This window comes from Suncus etruscus, chromosome 4 (assembly GCF_024139225.1).
Source record: "Suncus etruscus isolate mSunEtr1 chromosome 4, mSunEtr1.pri.cur, whole genome shotgun sequence".
Lineage (NCBI taxonomy): Eukaryota > Metazoa > Chordata > Mammalia > Eulipotyphla > Soricidae > Suncus > Suncus etruscus.
In genome coordinates this window covers 43,996,655-44,015,511 of record NC_064851.1, presented here as the reverse complement: position 1 = coordinate 44,015,511, position 18,857 = coordinate 43,996,655, and the positions used below count along the sequence as shown (strand labels likewise).

The window sequence follows — 18,857 nt, the reverse complement described above, 5'->3', positions numbered from 1 at the left end:
TTGAAGTAGATTACAGACCTAAATATCAAGCTGAAACTACAAACCTAGGTTTAATTCCCGGCATCCTATATGGTTCTCGAGCCTGCCAGGAGCGATTTCTGAGCACAGAGTCAGGATAAAGGTTTTTTTACTTTGGATTGGAAAGTATGACTAATTGAATTCTATATTTTTATTGCTAGTAAAAATTATTCAATTGATATAAAAATTTAAATTTTATGTCAGTATCCTCTTAGTCAATTTACAATATTGTGCAGTCATCACCTCTGATGAGTTCCAATATTTTATTATTATTATTATTATTATTTTATTTTGAGCTAAATAAAAAGTGATGCTCAGTTCATTGGGGAACATATGTGATACCGGTACTGAACCTGGGTTGGCTGTATGCAAGGCAAGCACCCAGCCTGCTGCACTATCTTTCTGGCTTCTAGTTCCAAAATATTTTATCACTCCCAAGGCAGAGACTATGTACTAATGAATAACTCATCTTTCTGTCTTTTCAGCTGTTAGTGGCCAATCTACTTTCTATCTTTATGGGTGTATATATATTTTTTATTATTATATAACTGGTGCCTGAAAACTTAACCACAGATTTATGAATCTCCAACCCCAGGAAGCCTGGTTGTGAGGCAGGACATGAAACTGGAAGAGTCTTGGACATTTAAAGCTGGTTTACATCTTTGGCCCCAAGCAGTAAGGCCCACCTACATTGCCTGCTTCTGGAGAAGACAAAGTCCACCCACCCCTTCCTTCACTAAGTTTAAACAACTGATCATTACCAGAGCCAGTATTCCTTATTCTTTGAAGCAAATTCATGTACTCAGATGCAGTGTTAGGGTGGAAGAGGCCACTGTGCAGTTCTCTCTTGCAAAGCCTCAGTAGAGGTCAAAGGCAGCACTGCTAACCCAGAGCCTTTGTAGACCTCCAGACTAGTATTCACAGAATAACAATAAAGTAATGGAGGAGTCTACCCACAAGGTATCTAACCTCTCAGATGCAAACTTCAAAATTAGAATGGTATAGATGTTTAACAAACTTAAGAAAGCAATTAAAGGGGCCCAGAGAGATAGCACAGGGCCAAGCAGCCATCCAGGACCAAAGGTGGTTGGTTCGAATCCCGGTGTCCATTTTGGTCCCCTGTGCCTGCCAGGAGCTAATTCTGAGCAGACAGCCAGGAGTAACCCCTGAGCAACGCTGGGTGTGGCCCAAAAACAAAAAAACAAAACAAAACAAAACAAAAAAAGACTATAGTTATTATAGGACCTGAAGTATTAACACAGCAAGAGGGCATTTGTCTTGGATGCAGCCCACCGGGGTAGCACAGCTATAGGACATTTGCCTTGCACATGGCTGAGATAGCACAGCAGCGTTTGCCTTGCAAGCAGCCAATCCAGGACCAAAGGTGGTTGGTTCAAATCCCGGTGTCCCATATGGTCTCCCGTGCCTGCCAGGAGCTATTTCTGAGCAGACAGCCAGGAGTAACCCCTGAGCACTGCCGGGTATGGCCCAAAAACCGAAAAAAGAAAAAGAAAAAAAAGGAAGTAAACTTCAGCCATTTCTTCAATACCGGCATCCCATATGGTCCCCAGAGCCTGCCAGGAGCTATTTCTGAGTGTAGAGCCAAGAGTAACCCCTGAGCGCTGCTGGGTGTGACCCAAAAACAAAAAGGCCTTTCACAGGTCGGCAGCAAACAAGGCAAACACACCCTTCCGCTATGCCAGCATTCCAGTCCCTGAAATTCATATTTTCATTTTTATTTTTTTTTTGTTTTTGAACCTCCGTCCATCTGCATCCAAGGCAAACACCTTACCTCCATGCTATCTCTCCAGCCCCTGAAATTCATATTTTAAAAGGTTATAAGGAACGTGTGTAATGACTTAAAATCATTAATATCTATGTGCCAAGGTAAGGATTGTCAAAATGTATACAGCAACTGCTAAAAGACCTGGGGAAGATATCTCATAGTAACACAGTAATAGTAGATTTTAAACTGCCCTCTTGGAGCCAGAGAGGTAGCACAGCTATAGGACATTTGCCTTGCACGTGGCTGACCCAGGACAGACTTTGATCCAATTCCTGGCTCCCTTGAGCACTGCTGGGTGTGGCCCCAAAACCAAAACAAATAAATGTAAAAAATTTAAAATTCAAGAAAGAAAATAAGCTGTCCTCTCTCTGCTAAATAGATAACTAAACATAAAAACAAGAAATATTGGCCTTAAAAGAAGTAATAAAAGAATTGGCTTAATAAAACTATGTTGGGTTGTCCATTCCTCTGAAGTCAAGTGTATATTCTTCTCTACTACACATTTTAGGTATCTATTGAGATTATAGTGTTTTGAAGGTGAAATAAGCCAGACATCAGCCTGGAGTAAGCTCAACACTTGAGTGAGAATGAGTACCACAACATATGTGGCACTACAAAGCTGTTCTAGGAGGAAAATTTATGGCAATGTAAGCATTAATCAGGAAATAAGAAATAGCTGAAGTTTACATCTTATAAAATTAAATAAAGAACCAAAAGGGAGTTCAGGTAAGTAGAAGGGAAATAACAAAAATTGGAGTAGAAAATAATCATACAGGAACCATGAAAATAGTATAATCAAAGGCTGGTTATTGAAAAGAATGAGCAAGATAGATAAATCCATTGCTAGACTCATGAAGAATAAAAAGTTGAATTTGATGTGGATGAGAAGTCACATCAAACACCAGTTAATACAGATTATTCAAGAATACTATGAATAACTTTATGCTGTGCAATTGGAGAACCTAGGAGAAAAGTTTAAAATTATGGAGTCCTGTAGCATCCCAAGACTGAGGAACTGTAATGTTCCTGAACAGTTAGTTATTAACATGGAAATTGAACTAGTACTCAAAATAGTTCTGTATTCCAGGACAAAATTTCACATCCAGACATAATGGTCAAGTCTTCTCTAAACACCTTTTAAACTATTCTTTTCATATTCTTCCAGAAAGTTGGAGAAATAGGAATTTTACTGAACAATTTCTTTGAGATTAATATCCTGATAACAAAGGAAAAATACTAAAGAGGAAAATTACAAGGGGCGGAGCAGTGGTGCAAATGGTAAGTCATCTGCCTTGCCCGTGCTAGCCTAGTATGGGCCACGGTTTGATGGTCCCCTCAAGCCAGGAGCAATTTCTGAGCTCATAGCCAGGTGTGGCCCAAAAACCAAAAAATAAAAAGGAAAACCACAAACCAATATTCTTGGTGAACATAGATTAAAAATCCTTTAAATTTCATAGCTCAAATTGAATTTGGCAATAAATAAAAGGATCACGTACTATTATAATGTAGGATTTATCACAGGGATGCAAGAATGTTTGAATACAAGCCTGTGGAATACCACATTTAATAAATCATAGTAGATAAACAATATCTACCGTATTTGCCGGTGTATAAGACGATTGGTGTATAAGACGACCCCTAATCTTGCAGTTGAAGCATAGGTTTAGGCCTATATTCGCTGTATAAGACACAGCCAATCACAACAAGCAAAGGTTCAAAGGTTATACTGTCATAGACTTCCTCTCTGGCCAATCTGAGCAGGCTTTTGACAGTGTAGACAGTGTAGATTTGGGTCCAGAACATTGTCTAATTTGCATGCATAAAAAGCCTGCTTGGATTGCCTGATTTAGAGAGGCTGTCCAAGCAGCCTTGCAGTGATTGGTGCAAGATCGATTTGGAAAATTAGTTTTGTGGCAATATTCAGAACATTTTCGTTTAGCGGCATATTGTAACATTTTTTGGGATATACTCAGCGTATAAAACGACCCCTGATTTTTGGTTGACTTTTTTTTGTTTGAAAAGTCATGTTACACGCCGAAAAATACGATAATAGCATTTATATATATACATGTTTTTTGGTTTTTGGGTCATACCCAGCAGCGTTCAGGGCTTCCGCCTGGCTCTATGCTCAGAAATCGCTCCTGCCAGACTCAAGGACCATATGGGATGCCGGGATTTGAACCACTGTCCTTCTGCATGCAAGGCAAATGATCTACCTCCATGCTATCTCTCTGGCCCCCATTTATAATTTTTTAATGAGGGTAGAACTTTCCTCAAAATAGTAACATCTAATGCAAACTAAGAACTAATCTCATACTTAATGGAGAATAAAAACTAGATAGGCTTTTGTTAGAAACAGGCACAAAACCAGGATATTCACTCATTATTTAGCATAAAATTGGCAATCCTGGGGCTGGAGAGATAGCATGGAGGTGGGGCATTTGCCTTGCATGCAGAAGGACAGTGGTTCAAATCCCAACATCCCATATGGTCCTTGAGTCTGGCAGGAGCGATTTCTGAGCATAGAGCCAGGCGGAAGCCCTGAGCACTGCCGGGTGTGTCCCAAAAAACAAAAGAAAAAAAAATTGGCAATCCTTGGCATAGCAATTAAGCAAGAAGGAAATGATAAAGGGGTCCAGATTGTGAAAGAAGCCGAACTATTTCTACTCACAGATGATGTGTTATTGTACTTAGAAATTCCTAAAAACTGTCCCTAAGCTTCCGGAAACAATACAACTGTACAGTGCCAGACTATAAAATATATAGAAATCTATGGCATTTTAATAAACAGTGAGAATGAAGAGAATACCTGTTTATTGTTGTGTTTCTCCACCCCATCCCCCAAATCATGTAACTGGGCATAAAGGAGGTGAAATTCTTCTTTTTTTTTTTTTTTTTTTTTTTTTTGGTTTTTGGGCCACACCCGTTTGACGCTCAGGGGTTACTCCTGGCTATGCGCTCAGAAATCGCCCCTGGCTTGGGGGACCATATGGGACACTGGGGGATCGAACCGCGGTCCGTCCTACGCTAGCGCTTGCAAGGCAGACACCTTACCTCTAGCGCCACCTTCCCGGCCCCGAGGTGAAATTCTTAAGTAAGGAAAATTATAAATCTCTTTAAAAAGAAAAGGAAACATAGAAAATGTAAACAAATTCTATTTTCATTTACATGAGTTGAAAAGTTGAACATTAAATTACCAAATACATAAAAAAAATGCTTTACAGATTTGGTGCAAATCCCATCAAAATGTATGTGGCATTGTTTAGGGACTTGGATTTCTTTGGAACATTCTTTATGCAGCATTTGTTCACAAATAAATCACAATAAGACTCCCTGAAAGCTCAAGCAATCCTGAAAAATATGGAAAGCTTTGCTTGTTTTGAATCTAAATTATTCATCATGGTGATAGTAATCAAAACTGTCTGGTACTAGAATAAAGGCCAAGTAACTACCAGTGGAATAAAATTGAGAGCTCAGAGATAATCCTTAGATGTGTGTTAATAATTATTTTTTGGGGTATGTTGGTTTTTTGGGCCATACCCGGTGATGCTCAGGGGTTACTTTTGGGTATGCACTCAGAAATTACTCCTGGCTTGGGGGACCATGGGACGCCAGGGATCGAACCGAGGTTCATCCAAGGTCAGCTGTGGGCAAGGCAAGCGCCCTACCACTGCGCTACCACTTTGGTCCCATTTGATGACAAAGGATCTAAGTATATAAATGGAGTAAGGACAGCAAATGGAGGAAAGAAAAGATGAAGAAAAAAACTGAACCTCTCTCACATACACAAAATGTCAATTCAAAATAGATCATTAACCATTTGGGTAGATCAGTTCATAAAATATACCTGCAAAAAAATAAGTTGCTCTCATGAACTCTCCACAACAAGACTGAACAGTTAGATGTTTACTTGAGAAGCAAAACTCTTTGTGACTTCAGAGCTAATGATGCCATTAGCTAAGAAAACAAGATAAAGGGAAGTATATCAAGCTAAATTTTTTTATACTATTAAGGAAATGACAAATAAAAATGGGACCCTACTGAGAGAAAATATTTACCATATATCCAACAGAAGTATCCAAGATCTATGAACTCAGGATACTCACCAGCAAATCAAAAACAAAAAACCACCACTTACGAAAAACTGACTAGAAGGAGGAGCCAGGGCGATAAATAGCAGTAGGGCTTTTGCCTTGCACGTGGCCAAACACAGGATGAACCTTGGCTCGATTCCCGGCATCCCATATGGCCCCATGAGCCTGCCAGGAGCGATTTCTGAGTGCAGAGCCAAAAGTGTGTGCTGCCGGGTGTGACCCATAAACCCCCTAAAGAAAAAGCCAAACAAAAACAAAAACCCTGACTGGAAGAGGTTAATGTGTTTTTTTTTTTTTTTTTCAAAGAAGACATTAGACAGCAATAACCATATGAGAAAGTATTGAAGATTACTATTTTTTAGACAAATACAGTTAAAAATGACAAGATACCACCTGATAGCAAAGAGAATATCCAGTGCTGGTGGAAATATGGTGAAAAGGGTACCTTGATCTATCTACTGGGCATTCTGATAAGCCATTATGCACTCTTAGATATCTAAGCACACAAAAGTATTAAAGACATTTGCACATCTATGTTCACTGTGTTCTATTTACGATAGCCAAGGTCTAGAAACAACTCAAGTGACCCACAACAGATGGTCAACAAAATGGTGGTATATATTTGATAAATGATAGAACACTACTTAACTAAAAAATATGAAAATGTGGGCCTGGAGAGATAGCACATCGGCGATTGCCTTGCAAGCAGCTGATCCAGGACCAAAGGTGGTTGGTTCGAATCCCAGTGTCCCATATGGTCCCCCGTGCCTGCCAGGAGCTATTTCTGAGCAGACAGCCAGGAGTAACCCCTGAGCACCGCCGGGTGTGGCCCCAAAACACAACAAAACAAAACAAAAAAAATGAAAATGTGTGGTTAACTGCAACTCTGATGGAATTCAAGGGTATTATGCTGAGCAAAATGAGTCAGGAAAAGGACAGAAACCAGTGTGATCTTATGCGGAATATAAAGAAATAAGTGAATAAATAGTAGCCACTACTAAAAACAAATGATAAGAACCCATAGAACTGAGGCTAGAATGTGGGTTATAGGCTGTCGTTATGAGCATACCATGATGCATGAGACTTGGCTATGATTCTTGGCACTGCTTTCCCGCCCACTCCTACCCCCCACCAAAAAACAGAAACAAAAACAAAAGAAACCGAGTGAGCTAATGGAGTGAAATGAGAAGAAACCAAGAGTGAACTGTGAAAGGGATTTGGGTTTCAGATGTGGTTAGTAGCATTGTATTTGTAAAACATTAACTCTATTGCTATCATGTCTAATTTTTTAAGTGAATTTTTGCAGTTAAGTCTTAAAAAGTTGCCCTTGAGATGGATATTTAAAAACTAAAATTAGAAAACTTCACAGAGGTTTTATAAATACAAATATATAGATAATCTAGTTATGTATTTGACTTTCCAGGGATAGAACCAGGGCCTCACATGTGAGACATGCTGTACTGCTGAGGTCCACTTATTTCTGATCAAGACAAAATTTTCCATTAACAAAAATATTAAATATAAGTATATATTGTTAATACATAAATAGCTAGGAAGTCTCTGGTAGTAAATAAGAATTTGCTTTGGGGACAGAACTACAGGAGGTAAGGCACTTGCCTTGCTTGCAGCCAACCCGGTTTAATCCTTGGCATCCATATGGTCCTCTGAAACCTGCTTGGAGTGATTCCTGAGTGCAGAGTCAGGGATAACCCCAGAGCACTGGCAGGTATGGCCCAGAAAACAAACAGAACGAGGGCCAAAGAGATAGTATAGTGGGTAGTGAATTTGCCTTGCGCATTCCTGACCTGAATCCCAGCATTTTTATAGTTCCCCAGCATGCCTGAAGTGATCCCTGAGCACAGAGCGAGGAGGAACACCTGAGAACCGCTGTATGTGGCCAAAAAAAAAAATTTTTTTTTATGCCATTTTCCTAATTGACTGTAGACCTCATTGTCCATTTATTTAGCAGTTTTGGTGTATACTCCATTTAGGGTTATCTAAAGTAGGTGCTCAAAACACAGTATATGCAATTAAAGACACTATTCTAATTCTTTTGAAATTTACTTCATTGGAAGAGATAACATTAATCAGTAATTAAAGGAATTTAATATTTGAAATTCATTAACTCTGAAAGGAAGACTTTAATAACATATGACATTGGCATAGTTCAGTGGTCGGCAAGCCGAGGCTTGCGAGCTACATGCGGCTCTTTACACTTTTTTGTTTTTTGTTTTTTGGGCCACACCCGGCGGTGCTCAGGGGTTACTCCTGGCTATCTGCTCAGAAATATCTCCTGGCAGGCACGGGGGACCATATGGGACACCGAGATTCGAACCAACCACCCTTTGGTCCTGGATCGGCTGCTTGCAAGGCAAACACCGCTGTGCTATCTCTCCGTCTTTACACTTTCTTTTTATTATCTTTATTTAAACACCGTGATTACAAATATAATTGTAGTTGTATGATTACAGTCATGTAAAGAACACCCTCCTTCGCTCTTCTGTGTACCGGGCGGCCACTCCAGGAGTCAGGCCTCTGCTCCTAGCCTCAGTCAGTGCCCTTTGTGCAGCCCCAGTGGCCGGCTCCACACAGCTCCAGTCAGGTCATGTGGTATGGGGGGGGCGTGACTTTCTGTGTGTCACCGCAGGCAGTATCCTCTTTCTGTCTGCTGCCCTCAGAAGAATGTGGCTTTCAAAATAAATTTTAATCGTGGTTTTGGCGAGATTTGGCTCAGTTGAAAAAAAAGGTTGCCCACCACTGGCATAGTTTATTCATGGAATGCACACCAGTGGCAGTGTTGTAAGGGAAGATAATATTAGCTATTTTTAACAATAACTTTAATAGCAAATCTGAATTAAGTTAAATTTATGTGACTGAAGGGTTAGGGAGAGGAATGCTGTGGATTCATGACTGAAGAAACTGCATGTGCCCTAAACTAATCAGAAGAAACCTGTTGCTTGTGGCTGGTGTGGTTAATTCCCCCAGAAAGTGAGACAAGTGAGAAAAGTGAGAAAGTGGGAAGGTAGTTAGGGACTAGCAAATTTATTTCAGCCTTGTTAAGGGTCTGGGAAGAGGAGAATAAACTTGATAAAATCCCTGCCTGTTGGTTTGAAGCAAATCATTAAAATATTTTCTTATAGTCTGAAAAATAGTCATTCTAGATACGTTCTAGTAGATGCCCGAGACACAGTAGGAGGGAGGAGAATGCGCAATCAAATAATAGTATAATTGGTCAGGTTTTAGTAAATACTTAAAGGAATGAAAATAGATTGGGGGAATTAGGATTCCTATTTTATTTAGATTCATTTAGGTCAGTGGTCGGCAACCTGCGGCTCGTGAGCCACATGTGGCTCTTCACACTTTTAATTTGGCTCTTCTGTGTGCTGGGCAGCCGCTCCAGGAGTCAGGACTCTGCTCCTAGCTGTAACTCCACCTTGGATTTAGGTGTAGCTACCTGAGACCCACCCATTTCTGGGAGGGGTCTTGGGAACCAGATATTATGTGTGACCTTACCTGCAAGACCCCGCCCATTCCTGGGAGGGGTCTTGGAAGAGGTAGATAAGCCTTTGAGCCAGGGGCTTAGGGGCGTCTGCCCTGCTGGGATCTCTGGCTTTTGGGTCTTTGCCTCTTTTGGTCTTTGACCAGCATGGAGGTCAAAGGAAGATGGCTGAAAGGAATTAAGATGCAGGGCTAAGAATAGCAATGCTTGAAAGGTTATAAGATAGGCCACACACATGTGGTGAATAGGGCATGAATAAAGTTGATGCTTCCTGATGCCTGTCTCTGGATGAGTCTGATTCCGCTGTTCACCTGGGCCTGGGACCCGCCGGCTGGATGGGGGTTGCGGAGCCACGTGGCCTGGGATGGCATCCACTTCCATCCAGCTCAATCTTAATTATTTGATACAACACTAGCCTCTGTCAGTGCACGCCCTGTGTGGCTCTCAAAATAAATTTCAATCATGTTTTGGCGAGATTTGACTCAGTTGAAAAAAAAAAGGTTGCCGACCACTGATTTAGGTAAACCTGTGAAGAAATGGGAACTGGGAAGTGATCTACCATATTTTCCAGTGTATAAGGCGACTTTTGAAACGAAACAAAGTCAACCGAAAATCAGTGGTTGTCTTATACGCGAGTGTATCCCGAAAAACATTTTGATATGCCGCTAAATGAAAATAGTCTGGATATTGCCACGAAACGAATTTTCCAACTCGATCCTGCACCAATCACTGAAAGACGCTCAGACCGCCTCTCTAACTCAGCCAATCCAAGCAGGCTTTTGATGCATGCAAGTTAGACAGTGTTCTGGACCCGAATCTACACTGTCAAAAGCCTGCTCAGATTGGCCAGTATTGCAGTATAACCTCTGATCCTTTGCTTGTTGTGTTTGGCTCACTGTGATACATACAGTTGCAGCACAGGAACAGTTCTGTCTGATACAGCAAATATAGGACTAAACCTATGTTTTAACTGTAAAATTAGGGGGTCGTCTTATACGCCCGGTCGTGTTATACGCTAATACGTATACGTCTTATACGATATATACATATTTGTGGAAAGAATTCCAGACTTTGAACTTTAAATGGGATTTAATCAAAGACTATAAAAGCCAGTGTAGCTAGGGATTAATGAGAAGATAATAAGTTTGTGAATGAGGAAGATATAATTACATTGTACCTATATTACATGAAATGTTATATATATGTAAATATAGCTTTAAACTCAGATTTTTGCAAAGATAGTATTACCGTATATACTCAGGTATATGCCGATCCCCTCATTTTATCCTAAAATCTGGGAAAACTTAGTGACTCGAGTATAAGCCAAGGTGGGAAATGCAGCAGCCACTGGTAAATTTCAAAAATAAAAATATATACAAAACAATTAAAATAACTGAGGAATCAGGTTAAATTTGTTCAATATTTATTGCTAAAGAAAAACTAAACTAGTAACAATAACTTTAAAACAGAGATCCTGTTGTCTTCCTTTGGTTATTTAATTTGCTAGAACAACACTCAATTCATGCTACTCAGTACTCATTAATTACTAGTTTTTAAAATTATATTTATTTATTGACATTTTTGGGTCATACTTGGCAGCGCTCGGGTTATTCCTAGCTTTACGCTCAGAAATTGCTCCTGGCAGGCTTAGGGGACCATATGGGATGCTGGGATTCAAACCACCGTCCTTCAATATGCAAGGCAAACATATTACCTTCATGCTATCTCTCTGGCCCCCTATTTTGTTGTTTTAATAAGATAAAACTTAGGAACAGTCAGATTAAAAAATACATAAAGCAAGATAATGGAGAAAAGGTGAAAAGCTTGCAATGGCTTGGTTACCAACCTAGAGTCTTTTGAATCTTCGCTTTTTTTTTTTTTTTTTTTTTTTTTTGGGTTTTTGGGCCACACCCGTTTGACGCTCAGGGGTTACTCCTGGCTATGTGCTCAGAAATCGCCCCTGGCTTGGGGGGACCATATGGGACGCCGGGGGATCGAACCGAGGTCCTTCCTTGGCTAGCGCTTGCAAGGCAGACACCTTACCTCCAGCGCCACCTACCCGGCCCCGCTTTTTGTTTTTTTTTTTTTTTTAAATGCTTTTATATAGCCATAATTGATTAAAAATTAGCTATCAAATTAAACTAATTTTCAACCCCGTTACCTTTTAGGAGGTGAATCTGAAAGTTTTAGCCCTGTAATCATCAAGTAACCAATGGGATGATAACAAGGGACTGCTTTTTTTCATCAGTTAGGAAATTAAGGGGGTTTTAGAAACTGCTAGTAAAATAGGGGCTGGAGAGATAGCATAGAGGTAAGGCATTTGCCTTGCATGCAGAAGGACGGTGGTTCGAATCCTGACATCCTATATGGTCCCCAGAGCCTGCCAGGAGTTAGTGTGCTGCTGGGTGTGACCCAAAAACCAAAAACCAAAAAAAAAAAAAAAAAAGAAACTGCTAGTAAAATAAATGAAGATTAAATATACGTATCTATTCTAATATACCTTCCCAGGGGTGGTCTTGCTCCCAAGTAGTGCTGCCCCTCCTGGTTATCTTTATGGGGGGAGGGTAAGGTTGATCTGCACTCAGGAATTATTCCTGGCAGACGGGGACTGAATACTCGGTACTGAACGTGGGTCAAGTGCTTGCAAGGAAAATGCCTGCCTGTTGTACCAACTATACATTCATTCTGGCTATTTTTGACCAACCAACTGGCAACTGGCACTTAAGTGTAAGAGTCTGAGATACAGTTCTGTATTGGTCAATCAGATGGTACTGGGAGGTGATGGGGAAAGGAAATCATGTAGTTTATAGAGTCAACTACAGGCAAGGCATGTCCCTCCTAACCCCTGCTTTATCTCTCTAGCCTCTAACTGTATATTTCTTAATATGTCACTGTATCACAAGTATAACAAGATCTAATTTTAGTATTTTTTAAAATTGTTGTTAAAATCTTACAAACATGGTGTTGCTACTTAAATGTTTCTTCTGCCACATACGCACATTGAAGTCCTAATTTCTAGAACTGCATTGGGCTTTATTTGGAGATGGGGCTTTTATAGAGGCAATCAAAGATAGGTAGAATAGCCTTATTTGATTTGTACATAGCTTTGTAAATAGGTGACAGTACCTCACGCTTAACTTTGGCAAAATGTTTTTGTATTTTAGATTTTCTGCATCCAATAAAATGTTTTGTTCAAAATAAAAGGAGGTAGAGTAGGTCCTAATTTAGTTATGACTCTTGGTCACGTTGTAAGGTGAAATATGGGGCTGGAAAGATAACATATCTTGTCTTGCATGTGGCCAACCCAGGTTTAATCCTTGGCACTCTCTATGTCCTCTGTATGTTGCCAAGAATGATACCTGAGAGCAGAGCCAGGAATCGCTCAGAGCATCGCTGTGTATGCTCCAAAAAAGGGGGGGGGGGGAGGACTAAAGGCAGTGTGCACAGCAATACACTTTGAAGAGACATAGCTAAAAGATTGTAGCAGGTCCTTTATCACAATTTTCAAATGGTCTTTGCCTACACCTTGATTTTGATCTTGGCTCTAGATCTCTGAGATAATAGTTATAAGGGTCTTTTGAAATCTTTTTCTGTCCATGCATGTCTCATTTATTTGTAAAGCAGTTTAAGTCTTATGAATTGAAATTATAAGATGGAATTTATGGTGATTGGAGAGATGATACAGTCTTTGCCTTGTTCAAACCTTTTTCATTCAAGGTTTGAATGAAGACTTGAACACCAAGGTTTGACCAAGGTTTGAACACCTTCTATAATCTTTATTTGAGCCCACCAGGTGTAGCCCCAAAACCAGAACATTTTTTTAAAAATGTAATTTTTAAGCAAGTAACAAAATAACATAGTACTCAAAGTTCTTGATTTTTTTTTTTTTTTTTGGTTTTTGGGTCACACCCGGTGGTGCTCAGGGGTTACTCCTGGCTGTCTGCTCAGAAATAGCTCCTGGCAGGTACGGAGGACCATATGGGACACCGGGATTTGAACCAACCACCTTTGGTCCTGGATTGGCTGCTTGCAAGGCAAACACTGCTGTACTATCTCTCCGGGCCCAAAGTTCTTGATTTCTAAGAAAATTTTTTTCTTTTGTTAATTCATTGCTATATTTTTATAGCTTTTCTTCTCAAATAAAGGATTAACCTATTTTATCAGCGGTGAATTTGGGGTCATACCAAGCAGTGCTCAGGGTCTATTCTTCACTTTGTCTTCAGGAGTGATATGACCTCACAGTGCATATGATCACAAGGATTATATGTAGGGCCACGGTTAGATCCAGAAATGACTGCATTGCAATGTAAGCACCTTATGTCCTTTTTAAAACTTTGGTATTGTAAGTTGTTAAATTGAATTTTGTTTTGGAACTATTCCTGAATCAATGCTCCAGGTCTCTCCTTGCTAGGAGATTTTACGTAGGGATTTTACGTAGTTTCGGGATTGAATTTAAGCTTCATGCATGCAAAGCATGTGCTTTTAGCCCATTGAGCTATCATTCTGCCCAAGCCTGATTTTTTTTTTTTTTTTATCTTTTCTAATACGATAATCTGTTATACGAACTTTCTGTTCCTTCAGAGTTGCATTTCTTGAAAAGAGGTTACTACCACTTGGTGGCACTGCTTGGCTAAAAAATGAATCAGATTGTCTATTAACTGTAAGCTGTTCTGCATAATAATTCAATTTAGGGGGTTCTGTTTGATATTAAGTAACTTAGTATTATAAATGTTTGGTTCTTGATTTATTAATAAAATAATAGTGTTTTAATAAATTGGTATAAAATATAAGCCAAGGTTTAGTTTCATAGGGAGGAAAGCATACAAATTTTTTAAAATCAAAACCTTTACTTGGCCCATCATTTATGTTCTGCATTAATTTCCTTGTGTCTAAAAATCACACAAAAATACTTTTGTTTTTTTGATGCTACTGGATGACTCTTTACTATGCTTACAGGGGACCAGATACATTGACAGTGATGAAACCCAGCCTTGTCTTCTAGCTTTCTTATGTCCAGAAAAGTTAAAAAAGAAGTTCTTGGACTACAGTTGGCCGTGTTCAAACTAACTTCTGGCTATGTGCTCAGAATTACTTCTGGAAGTGCTGGGGGAGGAATCATGGAGTATTGGGGATAAAACCTGGGTTGACCACATGCAAAGCATGTACCTTAGCTGCTGTACTATCTCTCCAGACATCTGAAAAAATTAATGCTAGAAACAGTCATCTTCAGTTTTTATTAAACTATTGTTTTTCAATACATTTATTACATAAACCAAGAAATTGGAGTTTTGAATTTCAGGTGGTCAGTGTAAATGTAAGAAAAGAAGATTATAAGTATTTAATTTTTGAGCTGAAGAAATAGCTGAAGACTCTTTGTATACCTGACATGGTCTTGGCCTTTGGTACCATTTTGTCTCCCAAGCATCGAGCCAAGAATAGCCCTTGAGCACTGCCATACATACGGTCTTAACAAAGCACAAATACCTAATTTTGTCTTACTGTAGCATACTGAAAAATTGGCCATTCTGCTTTAAGTATAATTTGTTTATAGACAGTCCTGAAGTGTAAAATCTACATTTTTTTTAAAACTCTCAGACTGTTACTCCTAAATCTATACCCAATATCATATAATGATGAAAATACTTTGATAACTGCTACATTTTTAGGTTATGTACAACATATCAAAGAGCTCCAGGTCACTTTTCAAATTGAAGTATAATACAGATAAGTGCATCAAAGAATGCTTAGCTTACTTAAACTACAAAGTAATATTATTTGACCACCACTAATTAAAAATAGAATACTGCTACAAACTCAAAATTGCCTGTTTCCATCCCCAGTGTTTCTTGCCTTCCTATTTCTACGTTGGTTCAAAAGAATACTTATTTTAAAAATCATAATTATTCATTTGTAGAAATAGAATGAAATGAAGTTAAGACTTTGTTTATACTTTGTTTAATCATAAGTTTGGGATACTCATTGATGTCTACAGATGTAGTTGTAGCTCACTCATTTTAGTACTGAGTTTTCGCTGTTGGACTTTGGGTTGGACATAGTATTGCCATGATTATACCTGTTCATGTCTTTTTTGTATGGGTGCAGACCAGGCATAGCTGGAACATAGGTTCAGTTTTATTCAGATTAGGATATAATGCAAGAATTGTTTTCAGGTCATAACAAATTCCATCAACGGAATATGAGGGTTTTTTTTTGTTGTTGCTTTGCTTTGTTTGTGGGCCACACCTGGCAGTGCTCAAGGGTTACTCCTGGCTCTGCTCAGAAATCACTCCTGGCAGGCCCCGGGGACCAAATGGGATGCCAGAGATTGAACCTTGGTTCATCCTGGGTTGTCTGCGTGCAAAGCAAACTCCCTACTGCTGTGTTATCTCTCTAGCCCTAATATTTTTACTTGGGGGGGGGTGTCACACCTGGTGGCCCTCAAGAGCTACTCCTGGCTCTGTGCTCAGAAATTGCCCCTGGCAGGCACAGGGCACCATATGAGATGCCAGGATTTGAACCACCATTGGTCCTGATTGGCCACATGCAAGGCAAATGCCCTACTGCTGTGCTATCTCTCTGGCCTCTAATTTTTCTACTTTTCACTTTTTTGTTGTTTGTTTTGTTTTTGTTTTTGGACCATACCCAGTGACACTTGGGTTACTCCTGGCTATGCGCTCAGAAATAGCTCCTAACTTGGAGGACTATATGGGATGATGGGGGATTGAACAGTAGTCTGTTCTAGGTTAGCATGTGCAAGGTAGACACCCTACAGCTTGCACCACCACTCCGGCCCCACTTTTAACATTTTTAAAGACTTAAATTTTTTTTTTATCTTTATTTAAACACCGTGATTACAAACATGATTATAGTTGTATGATTACAGTCATGTAAAGAGCACCCCCCTTCACCGGTGCAACAAATTGGTGGTGGGAAGACTTAAAGTTTTTTGTGCACAGCTATAAGTTTCCATATGAAAAGTAGCTTGGTATTTTTTTAACATATTTTAAATACTATTTACTTTTACTTTTATAGAAATTAGAACAGTTACAAAGTGACTATATTTATGTTTGTGATTTAACTGCTCACTAATGTTTATTGACTCATGTCTCTTTTTCTTGAGGTGGGCTTAACACACCTGGTGGTGCACATGGGTTATTATTAGCTCTCTACTTAGGTATTACTTCTGGTGGTACTCTCAGAGGACCATTTGGGATGATGAGAGTCAAACCCAGGTCAGTCTTATGCAAGGCAAACGAAACACTACCAGCTGTACTTTTTCATATTTTCTCATTGCCCAAAATCTGAGTAATTCTCCAACTTGTGGATGATGAATTTTTAAAAATGTATCACTTATTCATAAATGTCTATTTTGTTGCGCTTTTGTGCTAATTTAGTTGTTATAGAATTCTAGGATGAAAAGCATTTTCATGTTTTACCATTATACTGGCAAAAAATGTAAGCATTTAAGTAGTCATTCTTATTGGAGGTGAAATTGTTTAATTTTGTTCAAATTTTGCAGTATCATATGGAAATGTATATTATTCTAAAAATACTTTAAAGCATATGCATTATTGAAAAAATTCTTGTTTATGAATACTTATTGCAGCATATCATTTTTTAAAAAAAGAAAGACAAGTACATAGTTTGAAGTGAAGAGAGGAAAAGGGTAAGGAGATTGTGTTGCACTTTTTTTTTGCATAGATGTAGATATTTTAATAGCATCTCATAAATTTCAGTTTCAAAGCTGTTAAAACATTTTCTATTTCTTTTTATATAAGCATGTATGGAGTCATCGCACAGAAAATCTGGTAACTATACAGATCCTGTCGGCAAGAACCATGTTTTGATGTGTGTGACTACCAGCGATTACACTGTACGGCTAACAAATGCAACCAGTACTGGGAACAGTCACATGAGTTGCGCTTTTGTAATTGAATTTTTTACTTTAAAATTTTATTTTCCCTTAAACTTTTGATATTACTAATGATGGATTTGTATATTTATTTCCATTTATTTACTAATTTAGGGTTGGTGTTTTTTTGCTTAGGGCCAAGCATAGCAGTGCTTATGGTTTACTCTTGATAGTGTGCAGCTAGGTTCTGGATATCTAACTCTGCTGTGTGCAAGGCAGGTTCCCTGCCTGATTTACTATTGCTCTGGCCCTTAATTTCATTTTTGGTTTTATATGCTTTCTGAAAATGAGTAGAATTCTTTCCTTTAGTCTTAGTGTTAGAATTCTCTCATGAATTTTAAGTGCCATATATTTTCCATCATCCTGAAACTTTCTTTGTCTTGAACTGAAGCATTTTTCAGTTTTGTGTATATTCACCATAGTTCTTCTATGATTCCTTTTTTAGGAATTTATGTCTGAATTTATGTCTCAAATATTTTTAGGGTGTGAGGGTTGGGAATTGTCACATCTGGCAATGCTCAGAGATTACTCCTGAATTTGTACTCAGGAATTACTCTTGGAGGTTCCAAGGGGTCCATGTGGGATTTTGAAATGAACCGCATTACCTGCGTGCAAGGCAAGCCTCTACCTGCTGGACTATCTCTCCAACTCCCTCAACTTTTTATTTTTTAACTCCATCCTATTCTCCTTTTTAACTTTTCGTAGTAGAAGAATTAACCTTATTTATTCCTTGTTTGTATCACTCAGTTCAGTTCTTGTAGTCTACCTATTAAGGACAGAGTTAGGGAGATTTTAATTCTTTAATAATTTTTAATTTTAGGGAGCTGAAGTAATAGTAGTAGGTAGGGCCTTCACCTTGCATGCTGCTGACCTAGTTTGATCCCTTATATTTCATATGGTCCCAAGAGCACTGCCAGGAATAATTCCAGAGTATAGAACAAGGAATAACTCCTGAGTATTGTCTGGTGTGGCTCCAAACCCAAAAATAATAGTAATTTTTTTTTGTTTTAAAGGCATTTGTTTACTACTTTTAGATTTTTTTAAAAGTCTAGTTTACAGATGTAAAATTTTTACTTTTTATTTTAATTAATTTTATTATCTTAAAATATGTATCCATGTTAATAAGCATTGTATCATAAAAGTTCACTTTGCACATTTAATGTAACTCCCTTAAAAATGTTTTTCTGAAATGTCAGATGAATATTAAGCTTATAGATTGTGTCCTCACACATGAATTTTGTTTTTGTTTTTGTTTTTGGGCCACACCCAGCAGTGCTCATGGGTTACTCCTGGCTATCTGCTCAGAAATCATACATGAATTTTGTCTTGTTAAGTATTACTGTAGTTGAAGTAATTTAAACCTCAGACTTGGAAGTTATTACTCCGTTGACTTAGTCTTTACAGTTAAAAATTTGAAGCCAGTCTTATTAACATCTCTATATATGTTTTTTTATTTGAAAGTCTACTTTGGGCCAGAGCAATAGTACAGCAGATAGGGCTCTTGTCTAACAAATAAATGGCTAACCAGAGTGATTGCTGACCTCAGAG

At 38.7% G+C, this 18,857-nt stretch overlaps 1 protein-coding gene and 1 non-coding gene across 5 annotated transcripts in view; one reads left to right on the top strand and one right to left on the bottom strand.

Moving 5' to 3' along the window:
- ZNF644 (zinc finger protein 644) overlaps window positions 1–18,857 on the top strand; it is a 94,447-nt gene that overhangs the window by 42,259 nt on the left and 33,331 nt on the right. The gene's annotated exons all lie outside the window — the stretch shown is intronic.
- LOC126008049 (small Cajal body-specific RNA 14) lies at window positions 17,176–17,309 on the bottom strand. Its single transcript, XR_007495470.1, has one exon. It is a non-coding gene; the product is annotated as a small Cajal body-specific RNA 14 (non-coding RNA).